The sequence below is a fragment of the Palaemon carinicauda genome, chromosome 33 (assembly GCF_036898095.1).
Source record: "Palaemon carinicauda isolate YSFRI2023 chromosome 33, ASM3689809v2, whole genome shotgun sequence".
NCBI classification, from domain to species: Eukaryota; Metazoa; Arthropoda; class Malacostraca; order Decapoda; family Palaemonidae; genus Palaemon; species Palaemon carinicauda.
In genome coordinates this window covers 76,098,477-76,104,476 of record NC_090757.1, presented here as the reverse complement: position 1 = coordinate 76,104,476, position 6,000 = coordinate 76,098,477, and positions in this window count along the sequence as shown.

The window sequence follows — 6,000 nt, the reverse complement described above, 5'->3', positions numbered from 1 at the left end:
TAGAAGTTGTACTGACCAAATTTTCATTTTGAGACATGTTGTACAGCAATGCTTAGAATATAGAAATCCGCTATTGATGGCATTTGTGTACTATGAAAAAGCTTTTGATAGTGTGCATCGGCCAATTTTGTGGAGAGTCCTGCATTAATTCCTCTTAAATATGTAAATTTCATTCATTCTGTTAACGAGCATAACAAAAGCAAAGTTAATGTTAGTGGAGTCTTATCTAATGAATTTCCAGTGAACAGTGGAGTACTCCAGGGGAATGTGTTGTCACCTACGTTGTTTATCCTCCTCATGGATTTTGTAATGCATAGAGCAATCGGAGATGGTGGCGAAGGATTGGACTGGATTGGTGATAGGAATCTAGCAGACCTAGAGTATGCTGATGATGCTGTCCTTGTTAGCCGGACACCACAAGATTTGCACAATGCTTGTTTACCAGAATGCATGAAATATCACACGAAGCTGGGCTGAAGATAAATAGAGATGATGAGGATGGAGTATGCAATGGAAGATGAAATATCATTGGCAGGAGAAAGGATTAATGAGGTAGAATCATTTAAGCATTTAGGAACTTCTTCTTTGTCTACATCTTTTCCCACTTCTATTTGGGGTCGATGTTTCTGGTCAGCTTTCTCCATCTATTTCTGTCCTACACCTCATCACCAGTTAATCCCTTTGATCGAAGATCATCCTTGATACACCCACCTTCGCTTTGGTCTCCCTCTCCTTCTCGTTCCCTGTACCTCCATTTCCATCACTCTCCTCCCAATATCCCGTTCATCTCTTCTCATGACATGACCATACTACCTCAGTCTACTTTCTTGGATCTTATCTGATAGTATTCTAACTCCTGTGGTACCCCTAATTACATCATTCCGTATCTTATCTCTTCTTGTTACCCATCACATCCATCTCAACATTCTCATCTCTGCCACATCCATCTTCTCTTCTGTCTTCTTTATTGCCCATGTCTCCGCTCCATATATCAATGCTAGTCTCACAACTGTCCTGAGTACTTTACCTTTTAACTTAACCCCTATTTTCCTGTCGCATAATACTCCACGCACTTTTTTTCCAATTCTTCCATCCTGCTTGTATTCTGTGGTTTATTTCTGCCCCCAGATCACCATCCTCTGCAACTGTTGATCCTAAATACCTGAAATTTTCAACTCTTTTCAATCTCTCTTGTAAAATAACTTCCCCATTCTTGCCATTTTTCATTCTCAAATACTCTGTCTTTTTCCTGCTGATCTTCAATCCCCTATTTTCCATTTCTCTTCTCCACTCCTCCAGTTTCTCTTCTACTACCTCTCGCCTAGTGCTACGCAGTATAACATCATCAGCAAAAAGCATACACCAAGGAGACTGATCTCAAATACCTTGTGTTACTACATCCATGACCAGATCAAATAGGTAAGGGCTCAATGTAGACCCCTGATGTAGTCCCACATTTACTGGGAAACATTCTGTTAGGCCTATACTGCTCTTAACATTTGCTTATGCCCTTTCATACATATCTTCTGTGATTCTTACGTATTTATCAGGGACTCCCTTTTCTCTCATACATCTCCACAGCTCTTGACGTGGTACTCGATCGTATGCCTTCTCCATGTCAATATAGACTATATGTAATCCTTTCTGTTTTTCCCGATGTTTTAATGAAAGATTGAAAAAAGAAAACAGAGAAAGGCTAGGTTAGGTAAAATTTGGAAATGAAATCAACTGAAATTATGTATAAAGATCAGACTAGATATCAGTTTAGTGAGATCGGTGTTACTCTATGGACATGAGTAGATTTGAGATTAAAGCCCTCAGAAGGATACTAGTAGTTATATAGTAGGACAGGATTAGAAATGAAATTATAAGAGAGATTACCCGAGTGTCATATGTGGATGAGATCATGATGAGTGGTAGATGGAGATGGTTTGGGCATGCTTTTTGCACTCCTCAAGAGAGATCAGTTCACCAAATGTTCAACTGGACTCACCAAGGCACTAGAAGAGTTTGAGGACCCAGGCCTACATGGCTGAGGACTATGAAGCGCGAAGTAGGATATGATTAATAGAGAAGTATTGAATTAAAAGCCCAAGATAGACATGACTGGCGAAATCTAACCGAGACGCTTTGCGTCAATAGGCGTAATAGTGGGGCGGTTTAGCTCGAAATTTCAAAAGGATTGTGCATTTTGTGATACAAGTATCAAATTTGGCACAAATGTACATCGATATATGGCGAACATTTTCAGATATTGAGCCACTCGAAATTCTCCCTTCATGTCTGCCATATTGGAATTCAAAATGGCCGCCATTTGAAATCTACATTTGCGATTATCTTTGGGTCTAATGCTACTATTGACTCGATTCTGGTGTCTAAATGTATGTCTTTTTTTTTGGGGGGGGGGTAAGGAATCTAATGGTAATAATCTGCATCGCATATTTTGTACCAATGAGCCGCCATATTGGATTTAAAAATGGCCGTTGTTTGAAATCTACATTTTCGATTATCTTTGGGTCTAATGGTGCTATTGACTCCATTCTGGTGTCCAAATGTATATTTTGGGAGGAGAGGAATCCGATGGTTACAATCTGCATTGTGTATCTTTATAAATTAGCCAACATATTGGATTTCAAAATGGCCACCACTTGAATTCTACATGTGCGATTACCTCCGGGTCAAATATTTTTACAGTACATGACAATATCCATTTTTCAAAATGACATACTTTATTACAGTACTCCACTTTATTCATGAGAGATGAATATTCATCATCATGTATTTTTGACAAGACAACTTTTTACTCAAAGTCAGTGAAGTAAAAATTGTTTGAGTTATTGATTAGATTCTGTGTTGTTCTAGGTTTGATATGGCACCTTTCATATATGATTAGTTTTCTCCATTCCTTCAACCAATATCACAAAATGATCAATTCGGGGTTATGTCTGAATATCCACAAAATAGTGTTAACATTAACACAAAACAACGTAAACTTCTCAAAACTAGCTTTCCCTGTAAAACTCTAAATAAATATCGACTTACTTCAATTACTAATTTTGAGTTTTATAATTTTGATACATGTCTTATGTCATGTCTTAAAAATCTTAGTTAAAATTCTGACATGCTATGGTGTAATATATAAGGTTGGGTGTGTACTGACATTCTACAATGGTCTTGTATTTGAGGCTAGGTATACATCGGTACTGAAGATATGTGTACATAAACCATCTCATGTTAACCAGTTCAGCACTGCCACAAGTAAATGAATGTTGTGGACTCATCTACATGTGCAGTCCCCTTCATACACACAAAGGGCTGTGCACTTAAGGGCAGCCTTCTTGCACTTGCAGCGTCTCACATACCCTTTCTGGCACTTGCAAGAAACCAGCTCAATGCAGGTGTGAGCTGCCTCAGGTAGCCTGGTCCAGTATGGTGTGTATTGTCCTCCAGTCATTGACCAACCCCAGTTTGTTGGTGGTGGGAGTTCTGGTGCTGGCAGCAGTATCTGACCCCACACATGTCCACCTTGATATACTGCCCTCTTGACATGTTCCTCTAAAGCTGCCTTCGTTGGAGGGATCAGCTGCACATTGTTCTTCCTTGCAAAGAGTTTCCTCCTGGCCTTGTCAATGTCCGTGCATTCGCTGGTTCGATCAAACAACAGGATCACGAACCTCTCGATGATGTACATTGCATCATTTGGTATGTCACTTGGTGCGGAAGACAGCTGCATCAGCGCCTCAGTTAACTCTGGCAGTACTGTCCAGACTGCCCATGCGGTCTTCTTGCCATGTCTAGTAAAGCTTGACACAGTATCACATCCAGTTAGAGAGTGGAACATTGGCAGTGCACGAGCCTTCTCTTGTCCCAATCCAGCTGCTATTTCATGTGCTGCTAGGTATCGGAAACTTCGGCCTGTTCCGAATGCCAGCCTAGTTTGTCTTCTGGTTGCAATTCCTGTACCACGGACACTGCCAGCACCACAACAATGGTGTCTACAGTCCAGATGACTATTGAATGGTGTCCGTGCTTAGTTGCGTGAGATGCATGCAGCAACATCCGACTGTCAGCCTCTTCATGGGTGCATGGGTCGAGTGAAGTCAGATCTGGTAGTAATGGCTTGCTAAGCACTGCCTTTCCATCAGTAATGACGAGTTGCTTGTCATCCTGGTCAAACCATTCCAAGAGAGCTGTTGAGAGAAACTTAAACAGCTCGGTCTTGTTCCTGTCCACTCATAGGAAGTTCTGCCAGTTTCCTGGTATGGATGTGGTGGCCGCCACATGCCTCCGCACGCCCTGTCCCCGCTTTGCACGTGTACTACCTTTCAGTGAATCAGCAAGGTAAGTATCCCAGATCAGATCCAGGCGTGACACTGTTTGCAGCTTAGTAGATATATATGGAATGAAGATCTGATGTGCGTACTCTTCAAAGGTCTTTGATACAGCCGGCTTCAGCATCTGGATGATAGCTGCTCCATCAAGCACTATACAGGTAGTGACAGGAGTATCTGTCTTAGCGACGGAGATTTCTTCCAAACATGTGATGAGATCACTCTTGGTACCAGTGAAGAGGTTTCCACCATCGGACAGTGCAGGAGGACATGCCTGGTTCTCTTGACGAAAGAACTCCTCAAGGTTTCCATCCCTCGTCTGGCAGCCAATGTACAGGTGTGTGAAGAGTTCACGGTCATTTTTGACGGAGGTGAGCTGTTGCTGACCTTTGCTCTGGCTTCTTGAAGTTGAAGGGCTGAATACCTTCCGCTTGTTATGAGGTATAGGGTCGTCCACTGCCTTTGTTCTGTCCAACAGACACTCTCTGGTGAAAGCCTCGAACTGCTCTTGGCCAATCTTCTTGGCATTCATCACGGTCTCTGCGGCAGCAGGACCTGCAATGTCCTTTGAATCCAGTATGACTAGATCCTGGTTCTCCTCCTCGAATGGGTTACCCATCTCCTCTATTACACCAACGAGAGCAGACATCTCTCACAAATGAGGCCTCTACAATTGGAGTCTGATCATGATGGCGTGTGTCTGTTGTTTGCCGTCTATAGTATTGGTTCCCGTCTTGGCGGCCATTTTGAAATCCAATATTGCGGCTCAGTGGTAAAAAAATACGCAATGCAGATTGTAACCATTGGATTCCTTGCCCCCAAAAACCTACATTTAGGCACCGGAATCAAGTCAATATAGCAATTTTAGACCCACAGATAAGCGCAAATGTAGATTTCAAATGGCGGCCATTTTGAATTCCAATATGGCGGACATGAATAGAGAATTCAGAGTGGCTCAATATCTGAAAATGTTCGCCATATGTCAATGTACATTTGTGCCAAATTTGGTGCTTGTATCACAAAATGCACAATAGGTTAGCTATGCTGCCCCACTATAATGGGAGATGATAAAGATGATACATATATATATATATATATATATATAGTTTTGAAAATCCGGATAATCTTCAAAATTTAATGGGTTAGCCCAGGACCTATAAGCTCCATTTGGGGTTAAAATTTCGTCAAAATCAATCGAGTAGTTTTGACCTAATCCTCTCCACACACAGAAGCACACAAATAAATAAATAAACCGAAACGATTTGCCGGAGGTAAATGAACATCTGAAAATTTCCCTCACAAACCATAGCTATGTCCTTAGCTCCTTTGGTGCTTAATGATTAATAAAAAAAAAACTTCTTTTATATATAGTATAGTCGCAGCAGATCGATTCCCGCCTGCGACCGTGAGTTTAAGCTGTTTACTGAAGTACGACTCAAGGTGCTCAAAACCCCTATTCAAAGGGTAATAAACTTACTGTGTACATGTACTATTAAACTCATCACTCTTTTACTACTATTTTTATACTGTTGTTCTTATACACACCAAGAAAAAAATAGAAGGAATAAAAACTAGTTCTGAATGAGTTCCATAATATTCTCTCTTTTATAAACCTTCTGTGCATTCGACGCAGGTAAAGAGAAAAAGAAAAAGTAAATATCTAATTTAA